This window comes from Castor canadensis, chromosome 1 (genome assembly GCF_047511655.1).
Source record: "Castor canadensis chromosome 1, mCasCan1.hap1v2, whole genome shotgun sequence".
Classification (NCBI taxonomy): domain Eukaryota; kingdom Metazoa; phylum Chordata; class Mammalia; order Rodentia; family Castoridae; genus Castor; species Castor canadensis.
In genome coordinates, this window is record NC_133386.1 from 105,811,019 (window position 1) to 105,826,431 (window position 15,413).

A 15,413-nucleotide genomic window follows, 5' to 3' on the forward strand; every position below is an offset into this window, starting at 1 on the left:
TCTTTGATATTGATTGTTTTCTGTTTTTAAAGGGACAAGTGATTAATGTAACTTTCTAAGTTGAAATTGTACTCTTAACTGATCAGCTTAATTTAGGTCAGTCTTGGAATCCATAACACTTTTTAACTGATTTGTATGGATTTTTGACTGAAATATCATAAGCATAGTTCTGAGTCATCGTACAACTTTTGTATTTATATATAGAAGTACTGTCAACTGAAAAAGTGATTTGTAAACTGTCCAGATTAAGCTAAAAGTAGTAGTTATAGCTTTGAACATATTAATAATCTTTCAGGTCTTTGGAGAATCATTTGAGCCCAGCTTTATATTGAGATACATGGGTTAAAGAAGAAGCAATATACAATTGCATTATTATATAGTTATTTGTGTTACTTCTTAGAAGATTTGTTTTTTGTTTTGGGGTTTTATGAAGCTTTGGTATGGGATGCTTCAGTGGGGAATTATTTTGTTAAGAAAGGATAACAAAACTGATGTTGATGTGCTAAAAGTCTGATTCTGGATGATCTGAGAAATGGAGGTAAAGAGTCCTATGGTTAGGATTAGATGAAATGGAGAGAGAGACCCTGGAGTATTGTGGTGCTAGTAAGAGTGGGAGAAGGTGATGCTTTTAGCAATCTTGTTCTTGTTATTTTTGATGTCTCAGGGAGCACCTGTAGTAGAGGACGTTTTCTTCAGGGTTTTTTTTATATACACAGTATTGAACTCAGGGTCTTTAACAGAGTCAAGGACTCTTCCACATGAACCATTGCACCAATCCTTTGGGTTTTTATTTTGCTTTTGTGTTAACATGTCTCTAAGTTTGACTGAGTTGGTATAAAGTCTAAAAATGTGTATTTCTGCATTTTCAGGCTTTTAAGTATTTTTAATAAAAAGTGTGAATGAAGAAGTGAGTAACATACGGTTTTTATTCATAGACCAAGTATTTTTATTATTTAATATACATGGCATTTGATTTGTAGCAGAATTTTTTTCAATAAAGATTTTATATTTAATTTCTTAGTACACATTTTTGTAGATAATCTTGAGGAATGCTAAGTGGTTCACACCTCTAGTTTATTTTACTATATGATTTTCTTAGAAAAAGAATTTGGAGGAAATGAATGTAAATAGAAGTATGAAATGAATGTAAATAGAATGTAAATGAATGTAAATCTCCATTTTGAGCCATTTCTCCCATCCCACCTTTCTGCTTTCACAAGGGCAGTTTTTTAATATTTTAGACTGAGGTTATTAAATTTATTTTTGTTGAGGTTATCAGAAGGTAGTTGTCTTTGCTATCATGGACAATAATTACTAAATATAAGTGCTTTACAAAATAATTTTAAGGAATTAGTTTTTTCTAGAAACTAACATTTTTGTATAAAATTTAGATGGAGTTAGCATTTCTGATTTGTCTGTCATATTTTTTTAAAAAACAGATGTCCAATTTAAGACCTGTTGGCAATGTGTGGTCCTCTTTTGTTTATAATCTTGGTCATCTCTTCAAAGGAGGACAAAGAAAATAGCTCCATGACCTCAGTTGTGATTGGCAAATGTAGTTAGAATTTTGCAAAGAATTTTAGATACATTTTTTTCACATGAGTTTAAGAGCATGGTATATTTTAGTAAGGGTGACTAAGATAACAAAACTTGAAAATTACATCAAACAGCATAACTACTTTAGTATAAGCCCAAAGCAAAATTAAGAAAGAATATATAAAGAGCCAACTATAAATACATGCACAAATCATTAGTGCCCCCAAATGCATAATACAAGATATTCTGTGCTTAAAAGAATAGATTGTTGTAGCTAATAGGGGAATGATCTCAGCATCCAATTGATCTCGGCATCCAAACATCATTAACAAACAGAACATACACAACACAAATTAACAAATACATCTTAGAACTAAACATTACCATGAACAAAATGGACATAACAGATATTTATAGTGTCCTCCATCCTAATGCAATAATTTGCACATTTTTCTCAGCAGGCCATGGAATGCTTTAGAAAATAGATCCTTTCCTAGGCCTTAAAATAATTCCCTGTATCCTAATATACAAATGGAAAGAAATTAGAAAATAATGGCAAGGAAACCCAGAAAACCATTCAAGCTGATGGACATTGAAGAACACACTTTTGAACAAGTGTGGCTAAGTGAAGAAGTTAGGGAGATGTTATACAATTGTGGTTCATGATAAAAAGGCATGTGTTTAAAGTTTTTCCTAAGCAAATCAAAGGCAAAAATATGACTTAAATCCCTAATAAAAGATCCTTCTTGGGCAATTTATAATTTTTAAAACACTAAGCTCTAAAATAAAAGAAAAGAAGAGACTCGTTAGAAATAAAGATTATGAAAGGCATTTATGGCTAGAATTTTGACAGGCTGAGAGGTTGTGTGTAACTGCAATGATTGAAAAATGTAAGTGAAGGGAGGTAGAGGTAAAGAAGCTCTTAATATTTTTCTTCTTTCTGTCAATAAAGATGAAAGTAAAAACGGATCCAAAAGGTAGATTTCTGCCATGAAAATTAGGTGTCTAGGTCTGTAAACTTGCTGTGGGGGATTATTTTTTAGATGTATGTAAGTTCTAGTGTCATGTGTCTCAGATTGGGGAGGTGAGTGGCACTGTTGTTAAGAGTTCAAACTTTTACATATTAACTTCAGGAGGGATGGAAATATCTTTGAAGACTAGGAATAAGTCATGTGCCACAATGGGAACTGGGCTCAAAAATGAATGCTTGTGAAGTCTGACTTCTCTTGAGTGTTACCCAAGTTGTCACATGGCTTACACTGGGAATCACAAAGAACATAGCAACACCATGTCTTGCTCTATCTCCTCACCTATCAGATTATTTAAAATCAGACTGCTTCCACTTTCATATGTAGTTTGCCCCTTATTTACTTATAACCAAGGTTTTGTCTACAATCCCCTAGTATTCACTGTGCTCTCATGAATGCAATGGAAATAACATAAAAACTGTGTTTCAGGCTAGAGCTTTGTCTAGCAGGACACACACACTTCCTTTGCCCATGACCATTATGAAATGGTCTTGAATTTTCACTTAAACTGTACTGGATCATTGTCCACTTCAGAGTTAGACAGAATTTCAGAATCATGTATCATTCCTACAGTGTAAATATGGATGATATCTTGTTTCTTCCTGTGTCAGCAGATCACCAGCAATAATAATGAAACAAGATGGTATAATTTCCACAGCACTGAAAGTTCCAACAGAAATTTACTGACCAGAGAAAAGGTAATACATCATCTTCATTAAACTGCTCAGGCTAAACGAGTTCTTATTGGAACATGTACACCAAAAGCATGTTAAAAGAAAGGTTCGTTATTCCTCAGTTTTGTAGATGAAGATAAGATATCTTGCACTGAGATTTGGGCTCATATTAGTTCTTAACTATTTTGAGGATATTGAATTCTTGAGGATGTTTGAATTTGGAAACTTTACCTGATTCTACAAAGACATAATGCAAAACAAATGTTTAAATGGATCATTAAACATACATTACAAAATTCCCAAGTCATTGCATCAATTAACAATCCACCTATAGTAGCTGCACTCTTTCAGAGATCCACTGAGAGACTTGTGAAAATGCTCTTCCTCTCTTGAGAAGATGAAAAAAATTCAACCCTGATCATCATAGAGATGGACACAACCCAAATTATATTGTGCCTCTACTAATATGAGCATTAAGTTCACATTGTCTCTCAGCAATCATACCAAGATATGAAATGATTCTTAAAAGTATTAAGGGGCTATATTTGTTGGATACATGTATGGTTAAAAAGCTTATGGAAATGGAAGAACCTCATAATTAACTGTTAAATACCTCTGAAAATAGGAAGAAATCCAACTGATGAATGTGGTTTAATCTCTACCTATACACTACATGATATGCAAAAGGAAGCATTTATAAAAATTGATAACACCAGGTTAGGCCCAGTTCCCACATTTGTCTGAAAATTGAAGGTGAGATGATGTTGACTGTGTTGTCAGAAGTTCATGACACCCTAGTTATTAGCAAGCTTCTGTCAAGAATCTTTTCTTATTTTTTCAGTGGTTTTATTAGAAAACATACATGATCATTTCTCAGGATGCAACTGCTCATCAGGAACATCAGAATTATGATGTGCACAAAATCATTGTTATGAGACTCTTGAGCTCTATCTGGACACATGAATTAATATGATATTGATGGTATCTGTAGGAGAGGCACTCATTTCTTATCTGGATACCAGTGAAAACTGTCCTTATTTCTGGCATTAAATGGCCCCAGCAATGACAGGGAGGCAGATTATAATCATTCCCTCAATATTCTTGTGTTATATGTTAAGTCACTAATACTCTTAATCCTTGGACATTACAATATGCAACCATCCTGTAAGTATTGACTCATTCCAGGACAACCAAAATGCTTGACAGGAACAGTCAGGGTCACAGTTATCACTTACCTGTGCCTTTGGTGGAGAGAAATTTTGTGCTGTCATGTAGGCCCATGCCGCCATATAAGCAAATATCAGCTGTATTCCATGTGAGGACTTTATTGATTCATTTTCAAGCTTGGTCTCTCTCTGTAAGAGAGACCAAACAATTAGATAAATATTTGAAGCTACCTGTGTTCACAGTAACATCCTTGCTCACTTTATCATTTTGTGATTCTTTTTACATTACATAGATAATTCCTGTTCTCCACATAGCGACTCTTAAAGGACCAATTACTTTCTTTAAAAAAATCTAAAGATCTTACTTGGTCAACTTTCCAGACATGTACAATGTGACCATTAAGTGAATCCATGCTAATTCCTTGATCACTGCCAGAATTAAGTACATGGTATCTATTTCTAAGAATACAAGAAAGTCTTATTCTCAATTAAAAATGTGAGGCATATATTCATGTTTTCACCAAGCATAGGCCACAATTTGAGAGAATCATAAGAGTGCAAAAGCATTACTTAAAGGTATATCTGAAAAAGGATATGCATATGTGAATATAGCAACTTTACAGACATATATTAGGCAGGAAATATATAGGATTACTAAAAATCATGGAAACAATGAGACACACACACACTCCTTCACCTCTTGTGCATTTAGTGTCAGATGGTCTGTTCTACATTGGGATCACTTTATCACTTTAATGAGATAGGTGTACCTCATTATTAGCAATGCTTCATCAAGAATGTTTAACAAAATACTCCATTATCTTTCAGAAATCCTGTGAGAAAACATACATAAGTGTGTTCTAGGAAACAAGTTGCTGTAGTAGACCAATGATATGTTAAATTAAACTCCACCAATGTTGATGTACTCTTTATCTTTTATATGGATTCCTAGATTAATTCAAGATGAATTCTATGGCCTGGACATTAAGTCCATTTTCAATTAATACCTGCACAATATTTTACACTTACAAGAATTCTCAAGGCCAATAAAAATGACAGTGATCAAGAACACAACCGTGCCCCAATACACACTGGAATAATGAGTGCATAAAAAGTATACACACACGGTCACTACAAATATTAATGTATCAGTCATTTCTTATCTAAACATTTCCAACAAATGTTAATGATGAGAAGGATTAGGGGTCAACTCAGATTAACCTACATATGTTAAAATATGTCCTCCAACACCACTAATTTGGAAAAGGATTTCTGTGCTTGATGACTTTTTTGTTTCCCAGAGATACCTTCTCCTGTCTCAGACAAAATATCAGAAGGAGTTTTATATCACACATAGTTCACAATGTTATTGTGTCATTAAATGTTCAAGCTATAATTACTTCAAAAATTTCAATATCAAGGTGAACTATTTGGATGACAACCCTACTTTCTGGAGAGCACATGTGCTAATAATCCTAAACCCTACATTCATGATAGATCCTTTAAAAAGGGCCTGGATATAGATTTATGCTTCTAAAAGATGTCAGTGTGAAATATACATTAATTTTTAGGAAGATTACAATCACTTCATGCCTAGTTGTGTTGTTACAGACAGATGAGGGTTTTCTTTTCACATTTATATGTCCAAAAAGGTAGAAATATGTTATTACCTAAACAGTCATTGATGTGCATTTGAGAATAATATATCTTAAACAGTGAATGTGAGATCCTTTCATGCTTCTATGCTTAGAGATACCTTACAAAAATCATTCAGGTAACCGGGCAATACCTTGGGAAGGGTAACCTCTTCACTAATCTGAACATTGTAAATCAGAATGTCTGCACTGTCACAGGAGACCATAGTCACTTCTTAGCAATTACCTGTACTCCAAAAGCAATACTGCTGGCATTGGTGTGCCCTTGTTAATGGAATGTGAAAGGAAAACATGAATCAGATGTCCAGAAAATAGTCTGTTCTAGCAGGACACATCCGCCCCCTCCATTGCACCCAACCATTATTATGGGCCACTTAATCTCTACCTATATTCATGGAGTAATTCAGCATTAACAGAAGTTCAGGATAACCAAAAAATCTATGCTGGAACAATGAACAATTCTTAATTTTCTATCTGTGCTCCCCAAAATGAATGAATGAGGATATAATAAATTTTTCTGAATTTCAAAGCTGATCCTCAATCTTCTTGTAAAGTTTCCATTGTTCCTCAGCTCAGCACATGTAGCAAAAGTAAAGAGGGGTTATGAGCTCCCTCAATTCTCTAATGTTACATGATTATAAGATGTCCTATATTGTGATTTAGGATCTTGTGAGCAGTTACCTATGTAGGAACAATTATACTATTGATGATCTCAGTGACTCACTGTAATTCGTGATGCATGTCTGAGAAACACATCTTGTGAAATGGATGTGCTGCTTTTCGCATCCTATCTGTCAGTATGAAAATTCATGATTTTGTTGCATCACTTTAGGAATCATGTACACTTTCTCAATACTTACAGAGGTCCATGTACTCAGTCTTGTATAGTAACACATGAAAGGATACCTGTAAGCATTCCACAATGTCAAGGTGATCAACTCAAGGAATACTACCTGGATATGTTCTTACACCTGCACCCCTGTGAGAAATGTCCTTCTCTACAAGGACACACAAAAAACCAAACTCTTGACAGAAATATGAGTAACATACTCATGTTTTTACCACATATATGGAAATGGAGGAAATATAGGATTGTACATAGCATCCATCAAAGAGAATATAATGAAAATTGATTTTTCCTTATGCTTTTGCAATAAAAGTATAATTTTGCATTACCAACAAGCATGTAATAAAACTTGGCACTCTCCAGTCATATTATATTTCACTTATAGTTTGAAAAGCATGTATGCAAAAAGTTTTGGGAAATGTGTACCTTCTAATGATTAACTGCATATCTCGGAAATTATGAAGTCCTCTTATGACAGACAGAATGTGCCATTCTCTTCTCTCTCCACAAAAGATAAATGGTAAGAGTATAGCAGCTCAAAATATGGCAATTTAATTTAAGTGGATACTGAACATCTGATGAGCTGCACTGTACTATTGTCAGTGGAGTGGAACTAACAAAGGTTTCACATGGGTAAAACTTGACTTATTGTCCATGGATTTTTTGATTAACAAATGTGTTGGACAAAAGAGTTTTAAGACTATTTATGAAGTGAAATATTATGCTAGGTAAGACATAGGACAACAGGTGAATGCACACCAAGTGAAGTGCATTTGGGAAGGTAAGGCATAATTATTAGTTCTAAAATAAAAGTTTCTTTAAAAGCAGTAGCATAGGTTAATGACTTTAGCTTAATTCTAAATGAGAGGTTATATAATTTTGCTCTCTGGACACTTGCATACCTTTTGTGTTATAATATTTTGATTATTTTTCGAGCACGAAGGCATCATATCTGGGGAAGTTTTAACCAATCAAAGGGGCTAGTGACATGGCTTTAAATATTTTACAACGTTTAAGGGTATATTTTTGCCTGAAAGTATTGAAGCATCAGTTTTTCTTCATTCTCAGAGCACAGTGCTAAACAAGGACAAGTTCAGAGAAATTTTAGAGAAACTTTTATTCATTCTTGTTGTTTAGTATATATAGTAACTTAATGGGACCTCTGTTAGCACTAATGCATCTGTTACTTTCTTTGAGGATTATTTCATGCAATATTTTCTTTCATAATCCCCATCCACAGCTTGACTTGGGTTGATTTTGTGGTGCTTGTCCCTATTTTAGGCTGCCTTACATTTACCCTAAATGATTTTTGATCCTTGATTTTGAATAGTCGTGGAGAGTCTATGGTCTGTCCTTAATAGCCCTTTTCTGTTTAAAGAAGCATTAGTCCTGCCTAATAAGGTACTGACAATCACACCCTAGTTTGTTGAAAGATGATATGCAAAAATTTAGTCATAGAACTGTCAGGATATGATGATACCAGAAGTGTGGTGTGTTTTGTATTGGAAAGGAAATCATTTGATATATTAAAGAATAAAAATCACCATAAACACAGCATACAAACAACATAGCAGAGTGCTAGGTATGTAAACATTAACACAAATATTACAATTTTTAAACAAGAGCCCCCCCCAAAACCCTGACCTTATCAAATCATTCATGTAGTATGTACAATTATATATAGCACTGACTTGCTTCTGGAGATCCATCAGGACTATGGTGGCATTGAGATATTTGGAACATAAGTACAGTATCACAGTTTATGAGGGCATTTCTGCTTCCCTGGGGAGCATTTAGTAGGTAAAGGACATTATATTTTGAAGAAAGTTGGGTTTTATTATTTTTAACTTTGAATTTAAGAGAGTTATCACCTAAACTGATCATAGAAAAACTTCTGAGTAAAAATGGTGAGGGATTATACATGTTTACTTTTTTAATGTTATTGAAGGGATAACAATGGAGAATAATTAATCATACCTGTTGAAAGTTGAAAACAAATCTTCTCTATTTATAATTTAAGGCAAGTTTTGTAAAGTCTTTGTGAGTTTTTTATCTATGGAAGTCATTTTCCTATTCAAACTAGGATTAGGCAAGGCTATAGTTTGTTTTTCCACAACTATCACATTTTTTATGAGCTAATCTATGAGGTTTTCCTGATTGTATTTAATTAGTGGCATAACAATCAGTAGTTTTGAGTATTAAAAGAGTTTTAAACTTTTAACCCATTCATTTAGTGTTTTCTCTAGTTCATTGTGTTGGTGATTTTCCTGCTTTTTCATGAAAAGTTTTTCTGAATAAATTGGACTCCAATGTAAAATAATGAGAAGATATAGTCATTTATAGTTGAGTATAATTTAAAGTATTTATTGTTAATGTTTACCTTAATTGACTGGGGATATGTTAAGGTCATTTTAATTTAACAGTGCATACATTTTGAAACCTGCTTAATGGTTACGATTCTGTATGATGCTTTATGTTTAAGATGTTGTGTTGATATAAATGAGGCTACTTTTAAAATATTTAACTTATTTTGATTAGTTTTGTCTATTAAGATATAATTAATGTTTTAGGTGTACATATTTATATTGGCTATAGATTATTAAAGTTTTTATATGATGTGTTGGAACTTTGTCTCCTATTTATAGCTTGTTGTTCAGAGGCATAATATATTTCAAAGGTGTGGACTGTTTTTATATCATCAAGACAAAAGACTTTTAGTATGCTGGGTTGTTTTTAATGTGTCTGGATATGTTAATTTCAAATAACTACAAGTTGAAATTGGAACTACAGGAATATGGAAGAATATATTTCTTATTAGGCTTACCTCTTTTCTTCAACAAAACTAGTGACAAAGGCAGAACATGACCAGCCTGGAACTGTGGGGGGAAGGGGGGATATGTTGGGGGAAGGGACAGGGGGGAGATATGACACAATGTATCCACATGTGAATATATGAATAATAAAAAAAAGTTCAAAAATAAGAATGGAGGGGGTGACTTCATGTATGATACATTTGACACATTGTTAGAACCTTTGCAAATGCCACAATGTATACCCATCCAGGACACCAATAAATGGAAAAAAATTAAAAAGTTAAAATAAAACACTAAACCAAGAACTGGCTGTAAGCATTTGAGCTAAAATATTTATATGGATTATGGAATAGATGTTTCAGGGTTTTCTAAGTTTTGTGTAAGGTTTTATTTCTTAATTGAGACAATAAGTGAACTATATATGGATTTACAAGGCAATAACTTTCTCAAACTTAGTCATTAAAGATTGTGGATCTGATTGAGGATCCACAAGAGGAGCAATAAGAGAGAGCAATAAGAGGAGTTTCATAAAAAAATGACCATAGTCTCGGCTACTATTTTCTTTAGGGGGTTTTTGAATTTTAGAAATGAGAAATGTTCTCATTTACTTTTTCTAGTACCAGTGAGGATTTTTTTCTCATAAGGTTTTTCGGGAATGTTATATTTTATGTGTTGTAGATTCACTAGAGTCAAATGAATGATATAAGATAGTTGATAATTAAATGGCTTGTGACCCTTTCAAGTACTGAAAATATTTGTGTCTAATAATGGAGTTAGCTATTCTGTTAAATGAGAACTTTTTGTGGTAAGAAGTAAAAATATTTATACTTGTGTGTGAGAAAAGTACTGAAACTTTTGAACATTTGAGATTTATCATTACACTGTTTTTTTTTTCAAAAAGGGTCTAGGGATTAATTACAGCACAATATTAAACCACAACACTTAAATGAAGTTTATCATAATTTTTGTTACACAAACAATCACCTAAAATTTCTAATAAGATACTGAAAGGTGACTGCTTAGGGCTATATCACTGGAAGCCTTGGGCATCATTACTTTTAAGATCTGCCATTTCAGAGGTAGATGACACACCATCTCTCCAGAGAGAGGGAAATTTGTTTTGCTCATGTTTTTACCTGGCAGAGGTAATATGCACTCCGATCATGTGAGTCTTTGGTGAAGTTAGATTTTCAGTTTCCCAGGTATCTATATTTAGACTTTAGGAGTTATCTTTATACCTTTTTGCAGTTTTTAGGGGTTATTTGTATAGGGTGCTTAAGTTTGTAAGTAGTTTACTTTTTGGTTCATATTCTTATTTTGATAATCTGTGCATTTTTAACTGTGGACTCTTTATTACTTCACATTAATAGCATAAATGGGATTCATCCTGACAATCCCATGGTTGCATATAGTATTCTTTGAACAAGGTTTCCCCCTGTATTATATACTATGAAATCCACCTGTCTACTACAACATACTCCCCTTTTCAAAAAAAAAGTTGTTTCACTTTGCTATCTTCATGGATGTGTATAAACTACTAAGAGGTTCTATGCTCACCCATCCTTTCTCACCCCCCCCATTCTCCTACTGATTTCCCCTACAAATTCTGCCTTTTAACTCCTCTTACCTTATTATCATCCTATCATTGTAAGCCCAGGTTCCACATCCAACCAAATAAGAGATTGCCTAGTGGGGATCATCATGATGATTCCAAATTCCATCCATTTATCCATATATAACATAACTGATTCATGCATTTCACATGAAGAATACTCCATTGATGTACACATAACACATTTTCTTTATCCATTCATTGGTAGTGTGTACCATTGCTGATCCCACAGCTTGTCAATAGTGAATAGTGCTATGGTAAATGTGGGGTGAAGCTGTTGCTCCTATATGTTGACATGCAATTCTTTGGATCCATGCCAAGATCAGTATAGCTGGGTCATTTTGCAGGGCTATTTTTAGATTCTTTTTTTTTTGATGAGATTCCATATGATTTCAATAGCAGTGATACTTTACATTCCTGATAGCAGTGTATGATTGATTCTTGTTGCCATTCCCAACAACAGTGGCATTTGTTGAAATCCCCAGGAAAACTGTATGCATGACACTTGTTGACATTCCCAATAACATAATACTTGGGCTCCTTTTTCCCACATCCTCAGAAGCATTTGTTTTTCTTTGTTTTCTGGATAATTGACATTGTGACTGGGGTGAGAGAGATTTCAGTGTAGTATTGAGATGCCTATCTTACATGGCTAAGCATGTTGAAAATTTTTCTCTTATTTGCTAGCTATTTGTACTTCTGAGAGCTTTGTGTTCATTTGCCCATTTCTTCATTGGGGTGTTTGTACTTTTGATGTTTAATTTTTTGAGCTTTTTGTTGATTCTGATTATTAATCCCTTATTCATTGAATAGCTGCTCAAATGTTTTCTCCCAATCTGTATGCTTCTCTTGACTCTGGTAATTGTTTCCCTTGATGTGCAGAAGCTTTCTGTTTTCATTTGGTGCAATCACTTTTGTCAGGTCTTGATCTTATTTATTCAGCAGTTGGGATCTTGTTCAGAAAATAATCTGGTTATTTTCTATACCTATGATTTTCAGTGTGTTCCCTATATTCTTGTAGTTTTAGGGCTAGTGATGTACAAGTGTTAGAGTGCCTGCCTACCAAATCTGAGGCCCTGTGTTCAATCCTTAATGCTATCACTCACTAAAAAAAGATGTTTCAGTCTTTCAGAACTTACCTTAAGATATTTCATACACTTCAAATTCATTTTTTTAGGGGGCAGGAGTTACAGAACTTGTTTCATTTTTCTATTTATATATAACCAGTTTTGTAGGAAGTTAGTTTTAGTCGTTATTTAAGATTTGGACAGCTTATTTCTAAATAACGTGTCTTCTTTCTAGTGAAATGTTCCTGCTTTAACTTTTTCTTTATAAAATTATCTTCATTTGTTCAAACCGCAAAAAGACAAATTATTAATTTTGAATATGAGTTTCAGTTCTCATTGCCTCATTTTGTAATTTCCAATCAGTATTTGGTATTGAGTAACTTATGAAGGCCATTTTCAAAGGTGTTCATCTTTTTAAGACTTGACATTGATATTTATGATTAAGAACTTTTTCAGTTGACCTAAAATCTGAGTAGGATTTTATTTTCTCAGTATGCATTTTCATCTGGTACTTTGGAAATAATTAATGGACTCATGTATTATTTGTATTATGTTTTTATGGGGACAGGTGATTGTAACTTTTTAACTTACAATTAACACTTTTAAATTGATAATTTAATTTGATTTGGTCTTGGGATACACTACAATTTTACTGATTTCAATGATTCATTTTTATGAGCAATTCTTTTCTTTCCTTTTTTATTGTTGTGTATAGTTGAGGTACATTGTGGCAATTACAAAAGTTCTTACAATGTATCAAATATCTTTGACCCTAAAATCATAAGCATAGCCCCAAGTCAATGTCTATAATGTGTGTTCATATTTAGTAGTCTAGTTCTCTGAAAATGTGTTTAGTAATTTTTGCAATTTAAGTTAAAAGTAGTAGTTATAGCTTTGAACTTATTAATTAATATTCTTTTAGGTCTTTGGAGAATCAATTGAATGTAGCTTTACATTGAAATACATGGTTTAATGAAGAAGTAACTTATGGTTGTATTGTTATTTACTTATATGTGCTATTTTTAAGAAGACATATTTTATTTCTTTTTGGATTGTATGAAGTTTTACTGTGGGTTGTTTAGAATGGAGTAATTTTATTAAGGAATGGTAATGAAACTGAGACTGATAGCTAGAAGTTTGATTATGGATGATATGGGAGTTGGAGGGTAGGGGAACTATGCCCAGGAATAGATGAAAAGTAAAGAGAGAACCTGGAGTATTTGGGTGGGAGTAGTTTGTGTTTTAGGGATGTTTATGTTGTTTTTTATATTTCAGGGGGCAGCAACAGTACTAGATGTCTTGTGTAATCATAGTGTACTTTGATTTTGCAAAGAACTATATATACACTTATATTTACATATATCTATACAAATATACATGTACACATAAATATGTTTCATATGAATTTATGAGACAGTGAATGGGATATTTTAGCTAAAGCTAACTACACTAAAATTGTACAATTATCACAAACAGAATAACTCTTAGCATACAGTAACAAGGCAGAAGGGAGGGAGAATATACTAAGAGCCATAATAAATATATGCACAAAAATCAGTGCCCCCAAGTTCATACAAGTGTTACAGAACTTAAAGGAATAGACAGGTCCATTTAATACAATATTGGGAGATTGCAACATTCCACACTCATCAATATTCAGAATCCACACATCAAATTAACAAAGAGATCCTTGAACTAAACAATACCATGGACAAAATGGTCTTAGCATACATTGATAGAGAATTCAATCCTACAGTAATATATTGCACATTTTACTCAGTGGCCCAGTGAACTCTTTTGAAAATAGATTACATCCTAGGTCATAAAAAACCTTAGCAAAAATATCCAAATATTTTCCTGTATCTTAATAAACCATAAATTAGAAATCAGAGACAAGGAAAACTGCAAAAGCCATTCAAACTGATGGAGAATGAACAATACATTATTGAACTATCAGTTGGTTATTGAAAAATTAGTAAACAAATTATGTAATTGCAGTACATGATATAAATGCATGTACTTAAAAATTTTGTCTAATTTAAGCAAAAGTAAAGCAAATATATTAACTAAAATCCCTAATAAAAGAAACTAGTTAGGCAATTTATAATTTTTTAAATAGTAAGTTCTGAAAAGAAAATGAAGATAAACTCAAGATTTCTGTCTTGATGAAGATGAAGAAAGGCATTAGAGGCTGGAGTTTTGACAGATGTATAGGCTTTGTGTTAGTTGGAGTAATTAAAAAAAATTAAGGAGAGTGAGGTACAGGTAGAGAAGCCCTTAATATTTTAGTTTCTTTCCGTCAATAAACGTGTGAGCTTTCTGCTATGAGAGTTAGATGTCTGGGTTGTGTAAACTTGTTGTTGGGTGATTTTTTCAGATGTGTATAAGTTCTTTTGTCCTGTGTCTCAGATTTTCTCTGCCCTATGGGGAGTTATGTGTCCCTGGTATTTGGAGACCTACCATTCATACACTCATTTCAGGAGACATGGGGATGTTCCTTGAAGCATAACAAATGAGGCATGTGAGAAAAAGGAACTTGACTGAAAGTTTGCTGCTTGTGAAGTCTAACTTCTCATGTACATTACAGCAGAAGCCACATAGCCTCCATTGGAAATCAGAAGAAACATGGAAACACCTTACAAGTCACCTCCTCCTCACCTGTCAGGACATTGATTAGCAGATTACAACCACTTTCATTTCTAGCTCACCAGTTACTTACTATTAAAGGAGGTTTTGTCTACAATCTTTGATATTCTCTGTGTTCTCATGACTGGAATGGAAAAAATCAAAAACTGTGATATAGGGTTCAGTTTTCTCAAACAGGACAGGTTTCCCTTCCTTTGTCCATGACCACCCATTTTGAAGTATCATTTAAACTGTACCTAGAATAATGGACAGAATTTCAGGAGCATCCATCATTTCTAGATTGGAAATATGAAGATACCTAAAGTTTCCTCCTGTGTGGCCAAATCAGCAGCAGTGACAATGAACCAAGATATCAAAACTCTCTCAGTA